General features: G+C 45.2%; 1 protein-coding gene across 5 annotated transcripts in view; it reads right to left on the bottom strand.

The window, feature by feature from the left end:
* Positions 1-18,287, bottom strand: part of LOC134357220 (hyaluronan and proteoglycan link protein 1-like) — a 135,526-nt gene extending 117,239 nt beyond the window's left edge. Inside the window, exons 1-2 of one of the 5 annotated variants that reach the window (XM_063068517.1) lie at positions 18,185-18,254; positions 14,931-15,140 (exon numbers count right to left, since the gene is read on the bottom strand). The gene's annotated coding sequence lies outside the window, so the exon portion shown is untranslated. Of the gene's footprint in view, positions 1-7,732; positions 7,754-7,830; positions 9,594-14,930; positions 15,141-16,611; positions 16,806-18,184 lie in introns of those variants that run through there. The other 4 variants (XM_063068514.1, XM_063068518.1, XM_063068515.1 and 1 more) reach the window with 4 other exon arrangements.
* Positions 18,288-24,242: the final 5,955 nt, after the last annotated feature.

Genomic DNA, 24,242 nt, shown 5'->3' with positions numbered 1-24,242 from the left:
CGATATGTGTAACTAGGGGCCGTGCATCAATCCGGATTTGATGGGGACAGCTGTGAAGCGCAGGGGAACATCTGGAGAAGCTTCTGAAATGCCTGTTTCGCTGCCGCTGCTACTCTGCGATCGAGGATCTCCGGAGGGGAAGGCCCCAAATCCCTCGGTTTTGCGTATCGCCTGTTGCTGGGGCCGGGGTCGAAGCACTCGGCAGAGATGGTGCTCAGTGCATCGGTGTCGGAGAGCTGGTCGGAGACTCGGAGTTTTTCGGACGGACTCGGAGTCGGACTGTGGTCGGATGCTTCCGGGATGTTGCATTGGCAAGTTTGCGGCGCTGGAGGTTCACCGTCTGCGTGAGATGATGGGACTTCCGAGGGAGTCTGAGATTTTTACTGTGCCATGGTCTGTTCTTATCCAATTACAGTATTGCTTTGCACTGTTGTAACTATAGATTATAATTATGTGGTTTTTCTTAGTTTTTAAGTCGGTTTGTCATGTGTTTTCATGATATCATTCTGGAAAAACATTTTTATCATTTCTTAATGCATGCATTACTAAATGACAGTAAAAAGGGACTGCGTGTCCTCATAATTATGATTTTAATTAACTTTTTAAAATTCAGAAATCAGAGATGTAAAGGGAATTGGGAAGTCGTCGTGCAGGATTCCCTAAAGGTTAACTTGCAAGTTGAGTTGATGGTAAGGAAGGCAAATGCGATGTTAACATTCCCCTCAAGAGGACTGGAATACAAAAACAAGGCTGCAACGCTGAGGCCTTATAAAGCCATGATCGGGCCACACTTGCAGTACTGTGAGCAGTTTTAGGCCACTTATTTAGAAAAGGATATGCTGGCAGTGGAGAGACTTCTGAGCATGATCATGAAAATGATCCCAGGAATAAAAGGGTTAACATTTGAGGAGCACTTGATGGCTCTGGGCCTGCACTCACTAGAGTTTAGAAGAAAGAGGGGGGATCTCAGTGAATATTGATTACTGAAAGGTCCAGATACGACGCTGAGGATATTTTCTATTGTGAGAGAGTCACAACTTCTCAGTGGAGGTATGCCAATTTAAAACAGAGATGAGCAGGAATTTCTTTAGCCAGGGAATGGTGAATCTGTAGAACTGATTGCCACAGATGGCTGTGGAGGCCAAATCATTGGGTACATTTCAAGTGGAGGTTAAAGGGTTCTCGGTTAGTAGGAGTATCAAAGAAGGCAGGAGCATGGCGTTACAGGGAGAGGGCAGGAAAATAAACCAGCCATGATGGACTGGCACAGTAGACCTCAAAGGCTGCATGACTTAATTCTGCTCCAATGTCTTATGGTCTTGTAGTACCAACAGTGCATGAATACGCTGGCACCATTACCCCCTATATCAGCTTCTGTGAAGATGTTTGCACCCCCAGTAAAACAATCACCAGGCTTCAGCAATAATAATCCCTGGTTCAACGCAGAGCTTACACAGCTGTGTCTGGCGAAGGAGGAGGTCTACAAGGGTGGAGATAAAGGGGAGGTCAAAAAGGCCGGATACAAGCTGGAAACAACATTCCAAGCTGACAAAACTGATGTTCAGTCAAAGTAGAAACCACTTCTTTGCAAGTGACTGTTCTTCAGTCTGGAAAGACCTTCAGTCCTTTACCAACTACAAAAGAAAAATTCATGTAAATGTGTATGGCAAATAAAATTGAACCTTGATCCTTGCAGAGAATGGTGTTCAATAATAATTCTTGATTCAAATGTACATCACCTTACAGCATGCAAAAGGAAACTGGGAATATGTTTTATATATCTTATGTATACAAAAAGGAAAAGGACTGTAGGTTTATACGGAACTAATTAGAATATTCTTCCAACGATCAACTGCACGGTCATGGGAGATTGGAACATCGAGACGGGGTGCAGCTTTTAGAGGCCTCTGCACTCAAGTGACCTCTCTCACTCTCTCTCTCGATGGGGAGATGAGAGTCTGCTGGTTCCCAAGTCAGGTGGGCTCGAATAAGTGTCGCTGCAGACTCTAAAGTTGAAACAGCGATCTGTGGGTCTCCCTCTCACTGTGGGAGGGTGACACCTCTCTCTCCCTGGTTAGTGAGAGAGAGAGAGCCTGTGGCAAGTCGAAGTGCTGGGTTATTGACTGTAGTTTTTGATGGACCTAGATCATGGTCTCTTTGGGGGCTTTGCTATTGCTTGCTCGGTGGTGGTGGTGGGGGGGGAGCGGGATGATGCTTCCCACTGGGAAAGTGGAGGGAGAGGAGGGGGAGGGTTGATACTTTGCTGCTGCTTGTGAGTGGGAGGGGGGCTTTGGGCTTCTAATGTTTTTCTGTCATTCATTCTGCTGGGTTTTCTTCTGTTTCACGGGTGTCTGCAGAGAGCAAGAATTTCAGGTTGTATATAGCATACATTCGCTGTTATTAAATGGAACCACTGAACCAATGAACTTTATCAATGATCAACTTTATTCACCAGATACATTTACATATATTAGTAATTTGTTGTGGTTTGACCTGCAAAAAACAACAACATTCAACAATAATAAAGAATAAAGAATCACATGAAAATGAAGTTAGAGGTACATGGGTAGGGAATACAAGGTGCAGGAACACATGAATACTAGCAGGTATTTACAGTGTGTGTGGGCACATGGCCAAGTGATTAAAGCACTCGACTAGCGATCAGAAGGTCGTGAGTTTGAGCCCCAGCCAAGGCAGTGTATTGTGTCCTTGAGCAAGGCACTTAATCAAACAGTGCTCTATGATGACACTGGTGCCAAGCTGTATGGGTCCTAATGGACCTCCCTTGGACAACATTGGTGTCGTGGAGAGGGGATACTTGCAGCATGGGCAACTGCTGGTCTTCCATACAACCTTACCCAGGCCTGCGCCCTGGAGAGTGAAGACTCACGGATGCCTTTATTTACAGTGTAAATAACTTCATATAAGGTGTTTATAGTGCAGTGAGTGGGGTAAAAGACTAGAATGGTTGATCAGATTAACTGCCTGAGGGAAGAAACTTTTATGATGATGTGAAGTTTTTATTTTAATAGCCTTTACTGCTCTCCTGAAGTGTCTGCAATGATTTTTCCCGTCCACTTCAAAATCCCCAGCAGAACTCGATATGACACATTATAGAGTTTTAGTATTGAACTGCATTACATTTGCACAACATTCTGGGCTGCCTCAGTGAAGAGGACATTGTGCAAAACCTTGTAGGTTATGCGATGGACTAAACTGCTCAGTTCCAGATGAATCCCATTAAAAGCTTAAACTTGCCAAACAGCACCGGCATCTGACCAACTATTTAATTAACATGACAATATTCCTTTCTTTAAGAATAAATGTTTTTAGAAGCTTTCAGACGTTATTAGCATGCCAAAGATGACTGCAAGAATTGGTATGGCATTATTAAACATGGGCACATGTTATGCTGAGATCTACATTTTGATATTGCCAGCCAGTGGTGTAGAGGCATCTGCACCAGACTTTGGGGTGAGTGGTCCTGGGTTTGAATCCAGCTGGCTCCGTGCACCCTTTCCATCTATGCTGGGCTGAGCATCGAGCTAGCAACTCGGCCTCGTAAAAACGGGCAAGTGCTAAAGAAATGGCTCGGTTGCCACCTGGTACGCCACATGGAGCGGAGAGGAACAACACAGTATTTTGCATAATGTGTATGTGTGTGTGTGTGTGTGTGTGTGTGTGTGTGTGTGCGTGTGTGTGTGTGTGTGGGAAGGAGGAATGGATGTTGTTTAGTTTTTGCTGTTACTGTTCGTTGTGTGTTGTGTTCTATGTTCTTCTGCAAGCATTGTGGACATGATAGTTTTGCGTTGGAATGTGTGGTGACACTTGTGGGCTGCCCCCAGCACACCCTAGGGTGTGTTAGTTGTTAGTGCAAAGAATGCATTTCAATGTACAGTACCGTGTAAAAGTCTTAGGCACGTATATATAGCTAGGGCACCTAAGACATTTGTACAGTACTGTATTTGCCAACATGGAATGGAGAGCAAGTCTGTAAATCTGGCAGCAGGAAAGGATGTTGGGAACGGTGAGGGTGGTGCGCCATGGTAGGGTTGTGGGACAGGTGGCAGAGAAGGGGTGCCAGGGGCAGGGGGTGGCGCAGGTGCAGACACACCCAGCCCTGAGATACCAGGCAAGGTCATTTGATTCCAACACTCATAACACACTGGAGGAACTCAGTAGGTCGGGCAGCATCCGTGGAAATGACCAGTCAACGTTTTGGGCCAGAACCCTTCGTCCAGCCCGAAATGTTGACTGATCGTTTCCACGGATGCTGCCCGACCTGCTGAGTTCCTCCAGCGTGTTGTGAGTGTTGCTTTGACCCCAGCATCTGCAGAGTATTTTGTGTTTGTCATTTGATTCCAAACAATTGGTTTGTTGATCATTACAGAATATCTCTCTGGTGCTTCCCACTCCCTCCCCTCTCCCTTCCCCTTTTCCCCAACTATGACTCCCCTCTCTCTGCCCCCTTCTCACTCTCAGTCCACAATCGAGACCCATATCAGGATCAGTTTGATCATCACTCACATATGTCATGAAATTTGTTTTTTTTATGACATATATTTTTTGCACAGCAGTACAGTGCAATATTTAATATTATTACAGTACTGTGCACCCAAGCTATATACATGTGCCTCAGACTTTTGGACAGTACTCTGTTCTGATGTACATTTGACAAACTTGAATGTTGCACTCAAAGTATTCTGCCTGGTACAGAGATTCCACAAGATACTGGGAATCCTAGGACACAACAAAATCCTGAGTTCTGCATGTTTGTATATGTTTACTTCAGTTAACTGTGTGGACTGATATACTGACCAGTAACGTATGCACATACATAGATTGACACATTGGAATCATTAACAAATAAAAAGATGTCCTCTTCATATTAACATTTTCAAAAGGGCTTTCCTGTGGTATTTGAGAAGTGAGAATCACAGACATTGCAACCCAGCTGCCAGCCACCTTTATAATTCGAAATGTGACGGGGCGCCACAGTAGCAATGGAGGTTAGCACAACGCGACTACAGCTCGGGGATCTGTAACGAGTCTGCATGTTCTCCCTGTGACCGCGTGCATTTCCTCCCACAGTCCAAAGATATACCAGTTGGTAGGTTAATCGGTCATTGTAAATTATCCCGTGATTTGGTTACGATTAAATCAGGTGTTACGGGGTCCTCCCCGTATTGGACCAGAAAAGCCTGTTCCATGCTATATCTCTAAATAAATTAAACAAATAAATACCTGGGTACTGTTAATTTATTAATTAATTTATACATTAATTGACCAACTAATTTGTTCTGAGAACAAAGCTTGAAATTGGTTTAAGATCAGAGGCGTGAGATTTAAAAGGACACAGAGTCTGATGTGTATTCGGGGTTGACAACTGGCCCTTTAACAATATTTAAAAGTCATCAAGGGGAGGTTAAGAGGACTGTGATCCAAACGTGGTCAGATGAGCTCAGCAAGCTGGGCAACACAGTCAGTATGGACTAGTTGGGCTGAAGGGCCTTTTCCACGCTGTGTCACTCTAAATCCATACATCTAAAAAAGGCCGTCGATATTAAGGCTGGTGAAGCCAGGTGAGGGGGAAGGTGGGTGAGGGAAGGGTTACTCTCAGCTTGGAGGAGCAACACCTCATATTCCTAAGCAATATATAGAAAATGCTGGTAGAACTCAGCAGGTCAGGCAGCATCGATGGAAATGAATAAACAGTCAATGTTTTGGGCCGAGATCTTCTTCAGGGCCTCCTTCATATTCCTTCTGGGTAGCTTCCAACCTGGTAGCATGAGCATCAATTTCTCCTTCTTCCGGTAATTTCTCCCCATCTCCCTTCCCTACGCTGGTTTCTCTCTGCTTCGCTTTCTCCCATGGTCCTCTCTCTTCTCATATCGGGGTCCTTCTTTCCCAGCCCTTTACCTTTTTCACCTTTCACCTCACAGCTTCTGAGTTCACGCCCCTCCCCTCACTCGCCCTCACCTGGTTTCACCGATCTCCACCTGCCAGCCCGTACTCCTTCCCCAGCCTCCATCTCCTTATGCTAGCTTCTTCCCCCCTTCCTGTCCAGGCCTGATGATGGGTTTCGGCCCGAAACGTCGACTGTTTATTCATTTCCATAGATGCTGCCTGACCTGCTGAGCTCCTCCAGCATTTTGTGTGCGTTTCCTGCCGTCGAGACGGAAGAAAAAGGTTTTCCTGATTAGCACTAGGTGGCGCGTAGCCTCCGTATAAAGTTCCCAGCGCGCAGAGCGAATCTCACAAGTACCCATTCACTCGAACAAAAATAAGGGAATTACTGTACTCAGTGTACAGTACTGGGTTCCCTCACACTCTACGCCAACTATTTTGCTTAGCGAACCGCCTCTCCATATTTTTGAAGCTGGCCAGATTAACTGATCGTTATTTCGGCCTTCCAGAGTACCTTGTGAAGAAAAACAGACTGTTTGGACATAAAACGCACATCATTTATTTGCACGTGCGTACGGGGTTTTCGCAACAAGTTTAAGTGAAAATAGCGCTGGAGATGTAGAGGTTTTGCTAATGTATCAAAACGGGCGATACGTACTAGAAGTGGGATTTCTAGATTTTCGTTATTAGATAGACGCTGGACTATGCTGGTTTGGTTTGGGGAAATTTTATTTTAGATTTAAAAAAATGACTTCCCTCCATCACCACCCGGACAATGTCAAAAACTTGACAATGTCACGCTTGATGAATCTCAGTATAGACTTGGATCTGATTTCTTTTTGAGTATTATTAAAGAAGACCACATAATAATCCTGGGAAATTTTAATGCCCAGAATTTTTGTCACTATGATAACTGCAAGGTCCTTTTTTTCATATAAATATTGACGTTCCCTATCTAAAACAGGTCAAACAACATATATTTAAATTCTGTTACATCTGCAGATTTGGGAAGGGTTTTTTTTTTGCAAAGAATTCGCTAACGAAATCCACATGAATCAAACGCGCAGCCAGTCACAAATATCGTATCTTCCCTAGAGATGCCTCGGAGCTCTTGTTAAACTGGAATGTCCCCTCTCGATCTCTAAAATGAACTTTGAACGCACAATCGGGCTCTGAGATGCAACGTGAACAGACAGCTGTACCCGTGAACGCCGGGCTAGGTACTCCGCGCCGCAGCGGAACACTTAATATTTCCTCACGGAACGGGAGCTGTTCGGCCCATCGAATCCATGCCGGATCTCACAGCAGAACTATCAATTCCACTTCTCCACTTGTAGACCGCAGTTTGTGTATCTCAACCATCACCTCCCCATCTACCAGCATCAAGCTACCAACTACACACCAACAACTTGCGCTCAACATCCCTTTCAAGTCACCATTCAGTCCGACGCTGAGGATACGAACGTTAGCTTTCTGATGCCGACGATGAACCACTTTTCAAAAAAAGTCATTTCATTCTCTTTCAAAATCTTAAATACTTTTCCTGGATTGTTTTGGCTGGCTTTAATGAGAAAGGCGAGGCAGTATCCCGCACGAACTGTCATTCACTATCTCAATGCATTGATCAGTCAAGAATCGGATGCAGTCACACTCCAAGGTCTACGACCCCCTTGTTTTACCACGGACCCAGTTCTGTGGTGAACTGGGCACCTACATGTTGCTCACACTTACTTGATAGCTGTCGTTCAGTCTGAAGACCTGTCAAAAACAGACAGACAGACAGACACACACACACACACACACACACACACACACACACAAGCACCTTGCCGGGGTTTCCGCTGAATTTTCCGCGTTGCCCGGTGTCTTTGCGCCCGCCTTTGGTTCCCCAGCAGAGTTCATTCAGATTTGCACTGAGCTCACCTTCTTGGGATCTGTGTCCGTCTGTTGCTCCGGGTGGTGGTGTTTTGGGTTCACAGAGGAAGAAGAAGAAGACACATTTCCCACCAAGAGGAAATAGCCACGACGTCATAAATAGCTTCGCGCGTCGGCCAGAACAAGGAATAAAGTCAACTATCCTATCAAGTTTGGAAAGTGCGAGAGACCGGCGGGAAACGTGCGGCGATATCTGATACTAATACATGGCCATTTGCAAAAGCAAGCAACTGGAAAAAGCAGCTTTGATTTTACAGCAAGAAGGGACAGTCCAGTTTAAGAAAGGAATGGCTTAAGCGACAGTCGCGCCGCGCGAACACAGGGGCATTTTATGAGTTCAAATGTGGTTTTGAAGTGTTTTTCCTCCCTCTGCCTGTTTATTCAGTGTTGGTTCCATGCCCTGACAACGGGTGTGGCGTTGTGTAGGTTCGGTGCCCTTTCATAGTGTGTGGGCTGTCAGTAATGCTCCTTCTTTGGACAGAGAGAGAAGTGGGGTCTAATGTTTAACGGAATGGCCGTTCATGCTTCCATCAAACGCACACACACACACACACACACACACACACACAAATAAGCGCAAACCATGTATCAGAAGTCAGCGCCGCTAAGAAGTGAGGTTTAAGGTTCAGTCAGTCCTGCCCAAAGGAAATCGCTGCATACTTTGAGCACAGTGCATCCTTTGATTCTCTCCTTACAAACGGACTTTTCATTACTTTTATCGTTTTCTCCAACTGAGAAACCCCATCTCAAACATGTTCCGACAGCAGTAATACCCCCCCCCCTCTGCAACGCGTAACTTTCTCCTGAAAATAAAACGAAAGAAAAAAAAACACTCTCGTGAACTGTTGTTTTCCCAAACGACAAGGATTTGTGCCGAGCGGTGCTGAACAGGGCACAGTACATACAGCACAGTTCGGGCTCTTCGGCCCACGATGTTGTGCCGAACTTTTAGACTACTCTAAATTAAATCTGCCCCTTCCCTCCTGCACAGACCCCTATTTTCCTACATTTTCATGCTCCTATCTCAGAGTGTGACTAGCCGAATCCGCGGATCCCGATCACTCCCCGTTTACGGCTACGGAACTTCTCTGAAACTTGCAGCCCATGGTAGCTGCGACAGGCGGCGCTGTTGACTCAGGATAAGGTACATACATCCCCATTCACCAAAGCAGATTTCGCGGCGGGCAAAAGCAGAAAAGGACAGAAGAGTGTTGTAATTTGTCCTTAATCGGCACAGACTGTCTCCAATTCATCTTCCAGGGAGATCTAACCCCGGCCGTTAAAGTATTTCGGAGTATTAGCGTGACATTGCAATGTGTAATTTTATGCCAAATACCAGGAGCTGGTAGAGCAGTGCCAGAAACAGGGGTGGTGGGGGTCACGTTGTGAGCCGAGAGAGGTGAGGTGTAGAGAATTTGCTGGCTGTACATAAATTATTCTTCCCCTGGCATTTCGAGGGCTGCAATGAGTGGAGCCAAAAGGACGGCCACTGTGGCTGCTGAGCGAGTCTCCAGATGGCGATGGATCAAGAGGTGTGACCCGTGGACCAGTACCGCTGGGACACAAGCCAGGGCCTGATGGATGAACCCTGGCTGGGTCGCCGGGATGTGGGGGTCTGATGTTGAAAGCTCGAAACGCCCGATGACCCCGGGGTTACATCACCGACAATGTGCTCCAGCGCATCCTTGGAGGAATCTCCGCTTCATATGTGGACCTTTGCAGAGGGAAACGTTACTCGCTCTCCTGAAGAATCTTTGCCTGAAACGTCGTGTTTATTCCTCTCATCAGATGCTGCCTAACTTGCCGAATTCCACCGGCATTTTGTGTGTGTTGCTCTGGATTTCCAGCATCTGCAGAATCTCTTGCGTTTGGAAAATGTTACCCGAAACCAATGCCGCTTACTCCTTTCTGTGAAAGCGCTTTGAATATTTCATACAGAGCGGCAAATAGTTTTATTTATTCAACGTTGCGTTCTGGTGCATTTCCCAGATGGGCTGGAGGCCGGTTGTTCCAAATGATTCAGTGTTCGCCTGCACCGCTCCCGCCCAAAGTCATTAACTGAAATATACTAGACATCTTGGCCGCGGAGGCTGCAGCTAATTTTATTCTCGCCGAACGGCCAACTGGCCTCAAACGCACACCTCTTCTCACAACATCTAGATTCTGCAACGGAGACAGGGTGTTGCTGACTCCCTTTGGAGTTGCCAGTGTCCCAGGCGAACCGCTGCGCCGAGGACCGACCCAGGACAGCTCACTGTCACGGTGTCTCACTGATGTGCGCCGGGAGAGACCGAATGCAACCCAGTCTCGCCACGTCTAAGTCGGCATACGCTCAGTGGCCACTTTTTGAGGTGCGGTTGTCCACCTGCTCGTCAGTGCAAATACCTAATCAACCAAAAAAGCGGCAACGCAATGCTTCAAAGCACGCAGGCACGGTCAAGAGGTTCAGCTGTTGTTCAGACCAAACATCTGAATGGGGAAGGAATGTGATGTCAGTGATGTTGACCTTGGAATGACTGTTGGTGCCAGACGAGGTGGTTTGAGTATCTCAAAAAATGCTGACCTCCTGGAATTTGCATGCACAACAGTCTCTAGAAGTTTCACAACCACAAAAAAGTCTGCAGATGTTGGAAATCCAAAGGCAACACACACACACAAAATGCTGGAGGCAGGCATCCCACCTCTCCCAGAAGTTCCGGGAGTCTCCTGCATATTGACAGCGGCTCCCTGACACCCGGAAATAATATACACTATCCCGGAAATCGATTTTTTTGAGAGGGAGATGGAGAGCGAGAGCGAGCATCCTGATTGGTCTCTCTTCGTGCTAAGTAGACCTATCAGTTTTCTCTGTGGGTGGGCTTTACAGTCGACCTCAAAAATAATGACAGTGTTGCTCGCTGCACTGTCTGCAACAGTGACTTCTTTGTTACCATGGTGGGTTAAAATGTAAAAGACATTTTGTGTCATGGTCCAGTCCGAAGTCCACATTCCAGTCCGCAGACTCCGGACTCCGGGTCTTCTGGCTGTCTCTTGTTTCGGTTCGATTTAACCATAAGCACCTGATGCTCATCTTGGGGCTGGGAATATAAGTGGCCCTGGGATCAAGTGTGGTGGCTGAGTCGTTCTGTCACAGTGGGGAGGGGGGGAATGTTGGGAATGGACCCAAATGCAAGACACAGACACTGAAGTACTAGGAACAGGAATGGACAGAACTATGTGATGGCACAGGATGCAGACTAGGAGTAGGGACAGGAACACCGACTAGGCTAGGGAAGCAGGACCAGGATGAGGGACTCCTGGACGGGAGAAGGGAACCCCAGCATCTGGCTGGGCAAGGTACTCCTGAGCTGGGCGAGACACATGGACAAGGCGAGAACACAAAGCCATGGCTTGGACAGGACAAAGTTCTTGGACTGTGGCTAGGACTGGATGAGACACCAAAGCCTTGACTTGGTTGAGGGAGAGACAGGAACATGGAACACAGAGCCGGGACCCCTCCTTGGAAACAGGACGTAGGGCCGGGACTCATACACAGAACACAGAGCCGGGATCGCTGTCTAGTTCAATCGCCGGAGCAAGATAAGGAACTGTCTATCGTTGTTTTGAACTGTCTCTGTGTCCACACCTTCGCTAGGTAGGTCCGGCTGTTTGCCACTACCTAGTGTTGGGAACCGTCTATGTCCACACCTTCACTACGTAGGTCCGGCCGTCTGCCGCTGCCTTGTGTTGGGAACCATCTCATCATATTCTGCATTCTGTGTAATGAGTCCCAGCCCTAAATCCTGTACCCAAGGAGGAGTTCCGGCTCTGTGTTCTGTGTATGAGTCCCGGCCCTGTGTCCTGTTTCCAAAGAGGGGTCTCGGCTCTGTGTTCCATGTTCCTGTCTCTCCCTTGACCAAGGCTCTGCGTTCCTGTCTCTCCCTCGACCAAGTCAAGGCTTCGGGGTCTCATCCAGTCCTAGCCACGATCCAAGAACTTTGTCCTGTCCAAGCCATGGCTTTGTGTTCTCGTCTTGTCCATGTGTCTTGCCCAGCCCAGGAGTACCTTGTCCAGCCTGGTGCTGGGGTTCCCTTCTCTCGTCCAGGAGCCCCTCATCCTGGTCCTGCTTCCCTAGCCTAGTCAGTGTTCTTGTCCCTACTCCTAGTTTGTGTCCTGTCCCATCATTTAGTTTTGTCCGTTCCTGTTCCTAGTACTTCAGTGTCTGTGTCTTGCATTTGGGCCCGTTCCCAATGCCCCCCCCCCACTGTGACATGTTGAGGTGAGTTTAACAGGTGTCATTCTTTCATTAGCATAGCTAACGTTATTTAAACTAGCTGGCTAGCTGCTAAAGAGCTACTCTATTGATGTCCTACATGATGAGGCTAAACTCCCTATAGACTTGCTTGAAGTTGTATTAGAATAAAAAAAAACTCCATGATAAAAAATATAAGCACATATTCTAATGTCACATTTTCTGCATTTACCCAACTTGGTTTATAGATTAGACAAAATCACTAAATTACATACACCCTTGGAGGTCGACTCGGTGGGGGGGGGTGGAATATGGGGTTGTGGGGGCTGCTACTTCCCTGAAATGGTGGTGCTATCTTCCTGAAATGAGTTTTTGCAGGGTGGGGTGTCTGTGGAGGAGTTCAGCATGCCAGGCAGCATCAGTGAAAAAGAGTGAACAGTCGACATTTTGGGCCCAGATCTTTCATCGGGACTGCAAAGAAAGAGAAGTCAGATTAGGAAGGTGGGAGGAAGGGAGGAAGAAGTACATGGTGGTAGGTGATAGGTGAAACCTGGAGAGGGGGAGGGGGTGAAGTAAAGAGCAGTGAAGTTGATTGGTGAAAGAGATATGGGGCTGGAGAAGGGGGGATCTGACAGGAGAGGATAGAAGGCCATGGATGAAAGGAAAGGGGGAGGAGAACCAGAGGGAGGTGATGTACGGGTAGGGAGATAAGGTGAGAGATGGAAACAGGAATGGGGAATGGTGAAGGACAGTGCCAGGTATTATCAGAAGTTCGAGAAATTGATGCTCATGCCATCAGGTTGGTGGCTACCCAGATGGAATGTGAGGTGTTGCTCCTGCAACCTGAGAGTGGCCTCATCGCGACAGTAGAGGAGGTCATGGATTGACATGCCAGAATGGGAATGGGAAGTGGAATTGAATTGTGTTACCACCAGGAGATCCCACCTTGTCTGGCAGATGATACATAGGTACATGGTGAAGCAGTCTCCCAATCAATGTCGAGTCCCGCCGATATACAGGAGGCCACACCGGGAGCACCGGATACAGTATATGACTCCAACAAACCCACAGGTGAGGTGTCGCCTCGCCTGAAAGGACTGTTTGGGGCCCTGAATGGTAGTGAGGGGGGAGGTGTAGGATCAGGTGTAGCACTTGTTCAGCTTCCAAGGGTAAGTGCCAGGAAAGAGATCAGTGGGGAGGGATGAATGGACAAGGGAGTCGCATAGGGAGCGATCCCTGCGGAAAGTGGAAAGTGAGGGGGAGGGGAAAACGTGCTTAGTGGTGGGATCCCATTGGAGATGGTAGAAGTCACAGAGAATTCTGTGCTGGGTGCAGAGGCTGGTGGGATGGCAGGTGAGGATAAGAGGTGAGGTGGCAGAAGGAAGGGGTGAGGGGAGATGTGTTGCAAAATGGAAGAGATGCGGGTGAAGGCAGTGTTGATAGTAGAGGAAGGGAAACCCCTTTCTCTGAAGAAGGAGGACATCTCATTAGTTATGAAATGAAAAGCCTCACCCTGACAGAGAAACTCAGAGAAGGGGATGGCATTTTTGCAGTGACAGGGTGGGAAGAGGTATAGTCCTGGTAGCTGTGACAGTTAGTGGGTTTGTAAAAGATATCAGTAGGTAGACTGTCTCCAGAGATGGAGACAGATTGAGAAAGGGGAAGGGTGTGTCTGAAATGGGCCAAGTAAATTTGAGGGCAAGGTGGAAGTTGGAGGCAAAGTTGATGAAGATGACGAACTCAGGAAGCAGCACCAACACAGACACCAATAATAGTGTAGGAAGAATTGGAGAGCAATGCCGGTGTAGGCTTGGAACATAGACTGTTCCACGTACCCAACAAAAAGACAAGCATAACTGGGGTCCATGCGAGTGCCCATGGCTACATCTCTAGTTTGGAGGAAGAGGGAGGTGCTGAAGGAAAAATTATTGAGGGTGAGGACCAGTTCTGCTAGATAGAGAAGAGCGCTGGTGGGGGCAACTGGTTGTCTGTTGTCCAGAAAGAAGTAGAGAGCTTTAAGACCTTCCTGATGGGGGATGGAGATGTATAGGGACTGGAAGTCCATGGTGGAAATGAGATGGCTGGGGCCAGGGAACCAGGTTATTGAAAAGATCTGCTACTTACACTGATGCTCACTGACCCTTTGACGACACGTGGTCATCACTCCCAAGTCAACGTTGATTAAATCAGGCGTGAATGTTTGATAGCTGTAGATCAGCTCCCTGCCTGCAAACCGAGATATTTTAACTGTTCAATTGCCTTAAGTTTGCATCGAGAGAGCCAAGGAATGGCAGCACAGTTGGGAGAGGGTCCACAACCTCCCCTGTGTCTGCTGTCAGCGGCAGACATTGGGGGGGGGAGGGTGGTGGAACAAGAGTTAAATGACCAACCTAGTATCTACAGTCAAAAATCCAGAGACCAGAGTTCAAATCCCTGGGGCAGTGGTGCCAATTAAATCTCTCTCTCACATACCAAACAATGGAGGAACTCAGCAGGTCATGCAGCATCTATGAAGGGGAATAAATGGTGGATGTTTTGGGCTGAAACCCTTCATCAGGGCTGAAAAGGATGGCGAAAGAAGAGGCGGGGGGGGAGAGGGGATGGAATACAAGCTGGCAAGTGAGGGGAAAGACGGGCGGATGGGGGAGGGAGGATGAATTGAGAAGCTGGACGGTGGCAAAGGTAAAAGGCTGGAGAAGAAGGAATCTGATAGGAGAGGAGAGTGGACCATGGGAGAAAGGGAAGGGGAAGGGGAACCAGAGGGAGGCGGTGGGCAGGTGAAGTGAAGAGTAAGGATGAGAGGGGAACCAAAATGGGGAATGGAAAAAGGGAAAATGTGCAGGAGATGCAGACTGACCTGCTGAGTTCCTCCAGAATTTTGTGCATGCTGCTCTGGATTTCCAGCATCTGCAGAATCTCTTGTGTTTATGATTCGCCGTTACTCAGTCATTCCCAGTTAAATAAATCCTGAATTGACGTCGAGCTGTCAGAGTTCCTGATAAACTGAATGGTGAACAGTGGCCAACCGTCCTGGCCTCTGATCAGAATCCCCATTCACAGCCTGGAGCTGGGGAGGATAAACAGTTGTTGATTTGTTTTAATGTTATTGAAGATTTCCAACTGCTTTAACTTTTTTTCCCCATTTAAAACATTGAAAATGTTTTAGTAACTGAAAATCAGAATCAAGTTTCAGGTCACTCACATATGCTGTGAAGTTTGTTATTTAGCAGCAGTACATTGCAGTGCATAAAATACCATAAATTACAATAATAAATATATATAAAAATTAAACTATATTTGTGCAAAATGTGAGGTGGTGTTCATGGGTTCAGAAATCTGATGGCGGAGGGAAGGGACTATTCCTAAAATGTTGAGTGCATGTCTTCAGCCTCACAGATAATGCCTGACAGAGAAATTAATAACCTTAAAATAGAGTTCCCAGCTTTAACAGGGGATAAGGGTCTGAGTGGCCCTTCTGTCAAAGGCTGCTAGAGTATTGCAGAGGAAGAGCCCCAGCATTTTAACGCTCGAGGCTTAAATAGTATCCAGGCCTGGCTACTCGATTTTTGGGAGTGGAATGTCAGCTCTGTCGGCATCTGACCCAGGTAAGGGTGGGGAGACAGGGTCTACAGGTGACCAGTTTCTTGAGGATCCTCAATCCAGGTGTTGGATCTGGTGTTTTGCAATCGAGAGGTTCCTTGGAACTCATGAATGAGGCTTAAAACCTGTAGCCTGCAGCCATTTTGTTTAGTGCTCCAAGAACAACAAAGAAAAAGATCAAAGATTTGAAATTTGTTTATCACATATACATGGAAACATACAGTGAAATGTGTCATTTGCGTTAACAACCAATACAACCAAGAGTGCGCTGGGGACAGCCCACAAGTATCACCACACATTCTGGTCTCCACATAGCATGTCCAGCATGTTTGCAGAGCAACACCAAGTTATAAACCAAGGAATCATGGTTATCCTGTACAAACACTAGCTCTGACTTCAACGATAACAACAGCTCAGTGATTAGAATTAGCCTATGAAGTAGCCAGATTCAAGTGACAAGGCACCTGCTACAGAAAAACTAAGAAACTTCGAGTAATATACAGACTACAATTTCTGGAAAATTCTCTGAACAATTACATTTGTGTAGGTGATAATATCAAAAATACAAACAATCATAGGAATGTTAAAATACAAGGAAAGCAGCATTTCTAATCCAACACAGGTTAACTTAGCACAGCAAAGTTTCAGATTTACTTCGCCATGGACGGTCCCAAGTCTGGCGGTGAAAGGAGGAGATTTGAACATGGGGCTAGCAACCCCATCCAGTGAAAACCCAGTGCTACAGAAACAGCAACAAACGCTCCAAAACCTTTTTCCTGGTAGAGGAAGATGGGCTACTTGAAAGACTGGCCCAGGACGGGGAACTCTGGCCAATGGCCCTGTCGGGGTGATGGGCTGAAGGAAGTAAGTAAGTAGTTCCAAATTATTAACAGCTGGGTTTCTGCCAGTGGTAGTATATTTTAGCCAAAATCACATACCTTCAGGAATGTCTAAATCACGTCAACGAAACGTCCATTGAAGGTTTTATAAAATACTAATTCATCTGCTTAGTCAAGCTTCTAAATGGTCCAATTATGCATTTTCATGATTAGACCAAATAGAGCAGGAATGTTGATGTTTTTAAACATCACACTGTTGATAAAATATCACTCACAATGAAAATAATTTTAAAAAACAGAAAAAAAGAAACTTAAACCAAATAACATAAGGCTAAATCAGATGCATTAAGTTAATATGAATTTCAGAAATAGAGGTTCCATGAAGCCTGAAGCCGCTCACTCAATGTTTAGGAACAGCATCTTCCCCTTCCCAGATCTCCGAATGGTCTACGTACCCCTGAACACTTCCTCACTGTTTCAGCCCTTCTTGTGCTCTACTTATTCAATTTGTATATGTCCATTGAGTGTATAAAACTATACACAAGTCTTAAGCACATATATATAGCTCGGGTGCCAAAGACCTTTGCACAGTGCTGTATTTGTCAACGTGGAGCGGAGAGCGAGTTTGTAAATCTGGCAGGAACAAAGCATGCTGGGAATGGTGAGGGTGGTGTACCGTGGGAGGGATATGGGACAGCTGGCAGAGAAGGAGTACCAGGGGCAGGGGGTGGGGGTGGTGCAGACACACCCAGCCCTGAGACACCAGGCAAGGTCATTTGATTCTAAACAATTGGTTTATCGATCATTACAGAATGTCTCTCTGGTGCTTCTCACTCCCTCCCCTCTCCCTTTCCCTTTCCCCAAATATAGAAACATAGAAACATTGAAAATAGGTGCAGAAGTAGGACATTCGGCCCTTTGAGCCTGCACTGCCATTCAGTATGATCATGGCTGATCATCCAACTCAGAACCCTGTATCTGCCTCTCTCCATACCCCCCGATCCCTTTAGCCACAAGGGCCATATCTAACGCCCTCTTAAATATAGCCAATGAACTGGCCTTAACTGTTTCCTGTGGCAGAGAATTCCACAGATTCACCGCTCTCTGTGTGAAGAAGTTTTTCCTCATCTTGGTCCCAGAAGGCTTCTCCTTTACCCTCAAACTGTGACCCCTCGGTTCAGGTCAGAATTCCATTAATGTTTAGAAAATCATTATTGCTGTAAACATGAGCACATATTTTTGGAATAACTTGTATTTGATCAAATTTCATGTATTTATGATGTTATCAAATTTTCTTACAATATCGAAGACAGCTATTCAGCCCATCAGATCTATGCCAGACCTCAGAGCAATCCCATCAATCTCTTTTCTTCACTTATTTTTCCTGTAACCTAACTTCTTTCACACAAAAATGATGAGCATCCCAAAGAACTTTACAAGCCCTGCCAGCAAAATGTCAAGTAATTTATGAGGAGCAACCATTGCAGTTTCATCAGACCATAAGACATAGAAGCAGAATTAGGCCATTTGGCCCATCCAGTTTGCTCTCCCATTCCATTATGGCTGATCCATTTCCCTCTCAGCCCCACTCTCCTACTTTCTCCCTGTATCCCCTCATGATCTGATGAATCAAGAATCTATCTTTCTTAGATAAGGGCCCAAAACTACTCACAATACTCCAAGTGTGGTCTGTCCAATTGCTGATAAAACCTCAGCATTACATCCTGGCTTTTATATTCTGCTCCTCTTGAAATGAATGCTAACATTGCATTTGCCTTCCTCACCACAGACTCAGCCTACAAGTTAACCTTCACCTATCTTTGTATTGTCTGCAACGTAGGAAAATATATCAACACAACAATATGTAGCAAGGTTCTCGAAGCAGCACAAAGATTCAAAGATAATAATTTGTTCAGAATATTGTTCAAAGGTTAAATATTGGTTAGGGCATTGAGAGCACTCTCTGCGTCATCTTCAAATTATGTCATAAATGCCCAGAAATTAATACTGATTACTAGAGGATCAATGGATCCAGATTCCATAATCAGAATAAAATATGCAGTTTACACCAGCACCAATTTCTAGCAAGAATCTCTTACATTCATGAGAGGGAAGACATGCCTTGTTTTTATATCGCATCATAATGTCCTCTGCCAGTACCGCATTAACTTAGCACTCTACTGAAGAGTCAGCCTGGATTATATAATTCCATTTCAAGATTGCAGTTTCTTCATACAAAGCTTTGATTCAGGAGAGCAAGATCTAGGTTCGAGAGGGAGAAGGAGAGGGTGAGAGGTAGAGAGAAGGGGAAAGAGGGAGAGAGGGTGAGAGGTAGAGAGGGGGAAAGAGGGAGAGAGTGCAAGAAATAAGGAGACAGAATGGGGGGAGGGAGGGAAAGGGTGAGAGGTAGAGAGAAGGGGGATAGAGAGGGGGAATGAGAGAGGGAGAGAGAGAGAGAACTGCCACTGAGCTCTGAGCTACACATTAAAAACCTTTAATATTGAAGTAGTTAACAGCTGATATTGTTCAGGAACATTTCTGAAGTCTTTGCCTTTCATACATGGACTTGGTTTGAATTCATCAGCAAAATTTAAATGTCTCATTGGTAAACGCTAACGTAATTCTGCAAAGCACATCTCAGTTCCAGGGTTGTGATCTCAGGATTGCTACCTGTACCGTGTGCTAGTGAGGCTAGAACTAGGAGGATTGTACAGTTTAATACATGGCTAAGGAGTTGATGTAGGAGAGCATAAGATTTTTGGATCACTGGGCTCTCTTCCAGGGAAGGTGGGACCTGTACTGAAGAGATAGTTTGCACCTGAACTGGAGGGGGACTAATATCCCAGTGAGATGGTTTGTTAATGCTGCACAGCGGGATTTAAACTAGAATTGCAGGAGGATGGGAACCAGAGTGCCAGAATAGTTAGAAGAGGGGTTGTGAAAGCAGATGTTGATAAGACCGCGGATGAAGTTAGAAATCAGAAGGTTGAGCATGGTGTGATTAGTGTCCTGAGCTGCATAAATTTCAAAGTGAGAAGTACCGTAGGAAAGGTGGGTAATAGTGCTGAAACTGAGGCAGCTGGTTTACAAACAGAGGCAATGTGTAGGGAGGACAGGCTGTTGATAGGACAAAATGGCTTTCAACAGGATGAGTTGTCATGTAAAAGGTGGAGAAAATTGAAAAGGGTGAATAGAGGACTGAAGGTGTCATATTTGCATGTGCACAGTATATAAAATAAGGTAGATGAACTTGCAGCACAGTTGCAGATTGACAGGTATGATGCTGTAGGTACAGTATCACTGAATCATGGCTGAAAGATTACAGCTGGGAGCTTAATGTCCAAGGATACACATTGTATCGTACGGACAGGCAGGAAGGCAGAGGAGTGGCATTGCTCTGTTGGTAAAAAATGAAATCAAACAAGTAGGAAGAGGAGACATTGAGTCAGATGGTGTTAAATCATTGTGGATAGAGCTAAGAAACTGCAAGGTAAAAAGGACCCTGATGTGAGTTGTGTACAGACCCCCAAAGTAGTAAGGATGTGGCCTACAAATCACAGTGGGTGATACAAAATGCATACCAAAAGAGCAATGTTACAATAGTCATGGGGGATTTCAATATGCAGGTAGATTGGGAAAATCAGGTTGGTGCTGGATTCCAGGAGGGAGAATTTCTCGAGTGCCTACACAATGGTTTTTTTAGAGCAGCTCATGGTTGAGCCCACTAGAGCATCAGCTATTCTGGATTGGGTGTGGTGTAATGAACCAGAATTGATTAGAGAGCTTAAGGTAAAAGAATCCTTAGGAGTAAGAGATCGTAATATGATAAAATTCATCCTGAAGTGTGATAAGGAGAATCTAAAGTCAGATGTTTCAGTATTGCAGTGGAGTAAAGGAAATTACAGAGGCATGAGGAAGGAGTTGGCCAGAATTGATTGGAAATGAATCCAATAGGGATGATGGCAGAGCAGCAATGGCTGGAATTTCTGGAAGCAATTCAGAAGGCACAGGGTACATGCATCCCAAAGAAGAAGTTTTCTAAAAAAACGATGACAAAACCCTGGCTAACAAGAGAAGTCAAAGCCAATATAAAAGCTAAAGAGAAGGGATATAATAGTGCAAAAATTTGTGGAAAGTTAGAGGACTAGGTAGCTTTTAAAATTCAACAGAAGGGCCAATAATATTAAAGAGGATACCAAAAGTTTCTTCAGATACATAAAGTGTAAAAGGGGGGCAAGAGTAGATATCGGACTGCTGGAAAACAAAGCCGGAGAGGTAGCAATGGGGGAGAATGAAATAGCGGATGAACTGAATAAATATTTTGCATGAGCCTACACCGTGGAAAACATTAGCAGTATGTTGGAAGTTCCAGGTGTTAGGGGTTATGAAATGTGTGAAGTTACACATGTGAAGTTATAGAGAGAAGGTTCTTGAGCAACTGAAAGGTCTGAAGGTAGGTAAGTCACCTGGTCCAGATGGTGTACATCCCAGGGCTCTGAAAGAGGTAGCTGAAGAGATTATGGAGGCATTAGTAATGATCTTTCAAGAATCACTAGATTCTGGAATGGTTCTGGTAGATTGGAAAATTGCAAATGTCATTCCACTCTTCAAGAAGGGAGAGAGGCAGAAGAAAGGAAACTATAGGCCGATTAGTCTGACCTCAGTGCTTGGGAAGATGTTGGTGTTGATTATTAAAGATGAGGTCTCAGGGTACTTGGAGGCTCATGATAAAATAGGCTATAGACAGCATGGTTTCCTCAAGGGAAAATCTAGTCTGACAAATCTGTTGAACTTCTTTGTAGAAATAACAAGCAGGAGAACTGGTTGATTGAGCTGCCTTAATGACTATTGCCCAGTAGCACTCACATCTACAGTGATGAAATGCTTTGAGAGGTTGGTCATAGCTAGACTGAACTTCTGCCTCAGTAATGACCTGGACCCGTTGCAATTTGCCTATCGCCACAATAGGTCAATGGCAGACGCAATCTCAATGGCTCTCCACACGGTTTCAGACCACCTGGACAACACAAACACTTATGTCAGGATGCTGTTCATCGACTATAGATCAGCATTTAATACCATCATTCCCACAATCCTGATTGAGAAATTACAGAATCTGGGCCTCTGTACCTCCCTCTGCAATTGGATCCTCGACTTCCTAACCAGAAGACCACAATCTGCTGATTGGTAATAACACCTCTTCCTCGCTGACGATCAGAGGGATCAGAAATGGAGAGAGTGAGCAGTTTCAAGTTCCTGGGTGTCAAGATCTCTAAGGATCTAACCTGGTCCCAACATATTGATGCAGTTATAAAGAAGCAAGACAGCAGCTGTACCATCCGGAGTTTGAAGACGTTTGGTATGGTAACAAATACAATCAAAAACTTCTATAGATGTATCATGGAGAGCGTTCTGACAGGCTGCATCACTGTCTGGTCTGGAGGGGCTACTACACAGGACCGAAAAAAGCTGCAGAGGGTTGTAAATTTATTTGGCTCCATCTTGGGTACTAGCCTACAAAGTACCCAGGACATCTTCAAGGAGCGGTGTCTCAGAAAGGCAGCTTTCATTATTAAGGACCTCCAGCACCCAGGGCATGCCCTTTTCTCACTGTTACCATCAGGAAGGAGGTACAGATGCCTGAAGGCACACACTCGGTGATTCAGGAACAGCTTCTTCCCCTCTGCCATCCGATTCCTAAATGGACATTGAACCCTTGAACACTACCTCACTTTTTAAATATACATTATTTCTGTTTTTTTACACGATTTTTAATCTGTTCAATATACACATACTGTAATTGGTTTACTTACTTATTTATTTACTATTATTATTATTTTATTTTGGTTTTTTCCTTCTAGATTATGTATTGCATTGAACTGCTGCTGCTAAGTTAATAAATTTCACGACACATGCCAGTGATAATAAACCGGATTCTGATTCAGATGTTGTGCACTTGGATTTTCAGAAGGCCTCTGACAAGGTGCCACAGATGAGGCTGCTTAACAAGCTATGAGCCCGTGGTATTACAGGAAAGATTCTAGCATGATAAAGCAGTGGCTCCTTGGCAGGAGGCAAGCAGTGGGAATAAAAGTAGCCTTTTCTGGTTAGCTGCTTGTGTTCTACAGGGGTCTGCGTTGCCACCAATTTTCTTTTACATTATATGTCAATGATTTGGATGATGAAATTGATGGCTTTGATGCAAAGTTTGTAGATGATATGAAGGCAATTGGAGGGGCAAGTAGTTTTTAGGAAATAGAGAGGCTACAGAGCAATTTAGACACATTAGGAAGATGGACAAAGAAATGTTAGATGGAATGCAGTTTTGGGAAGTGTATGCACTTTGGTAGAAGAAATTAAAGGGTTGACTATTTTTTAAATGGATAGAAAATACAAAAAAATCTGAGGTGCAAAGGGACTTGGGAGTCCTTGTGCAGGATTCCCTAAAGGTTAATTTGCAGGTAGACTCTGTGGTGAGGAAGGCAAATGCAATGTTAGCATTCATTTCAAGAGGACTAGAATATAAAAGCAAGGATGTAATGTTGAGACTTTATAAAGCACTGGTGACACCTCGTTGGAGTATTGTGTGTGGTTTTGGGCCCCTTATCTTAGAAATGATGTGCTGAAACTGGAGAGGGTTCAAAGGAGGTTCACGAAAATGTAGTGTCCATTATTAAGGACCTCCAGCACCCAGGGCATGCCCTTTTCTCACTGTTACCATCAGGTAGGAGGTACAGAAGCCTGAAGGCACACACTCAGCGATTCAGGAACAGCTTCTTCCCCTCTGCCATCTGATTCCTAAATGGACTTCGAAGCTTTGGACTCTACCCCACTTTTTTAAATATACAGTATTTCTGTTTTTGCACATTTTTAAAAATAATCTATTCAATATACATAATTGATTTTCTTGTTTATTTATTAAGTTTTATTTTAGTTATTATTATTATTTTTCTCTCTCTCTGCTAGGTTATGTATTGCATTGAACTGCTGCTGCCAAGTTAACAAATTTCACGTCACATGCCGGTGATAATAAACCTGATTCTGATTCTCATTCTGATTCCAGGATCGAATGGCTTGTAATATGAAGAGCATTTGATGGCTCTGGGCCAGTATTCAGTGGAATTCAGAAGAATGAAGGGTGACCTCATTGAAGCCTATCAAATGCTGAAAAGGCCTTGATAGAGTGGATGTGGAGAAGAAGTTTCCTTTGGTGGGAGTGTCTGAGACACAGCCTCAGTATAAAAGAGCGTCCTTTTAGAACAGAGATGAAGAGGAATTTTTTTTTTTAGCCACAGAGTGATGAATCTGTGGAATTCTTTGCCACAGGCAGCTTTGGAGGCTAAGTCTTTATTTATATTTAAGTCAAAGGTTGATAGATTGTTGATTGGCCAGGGCACGAAGCGATACAGGGAGAAGGCAGGAGATTGGGGCTGAGAGGAAAATTGGATCAACAGAGCAGACTTGATAATTCCTAATTCTGCTCCTATACCTAATGGTCTTATGGTCAAATAGATTCTTCTCTCCTAGTTGAAGGAAAATCAGCAAGGCCCTGGTTTGCAAAGGAAATGTTTCAAAGATAACATTAAAATTAGCCTGAAGAATTTCAACATTACCTCTAAAAACTGGGAGGACATTGCCCTCAATGGATACACCCGGAAGAAATCTGTTCTAGAGGGAGCTGCACTACACGAGAGCGACCTCCGCTGTGCTGCCAAGAACAAGTGGCAGCT

Source organism: Mobula hypostoma, chromosome 16 (assembly GCF_963921235.1).
Source record: "Mobula hypostoma chromosome 16, sMobHyp1.1, whole genome shotgun sequence".
NCBI classification, from domain to species: Eukaryota; Metazoa; Chordata; class Chondrichthyes; order Myliobatiformes; family Myliobatidae; genus Mobula; species Mobula hypostoma.
The sequence above is the reverse complement of the archived record's forward strand: the minus strand, read 5'-3'. Positions and strand labels throughout refer to the sequence as shown.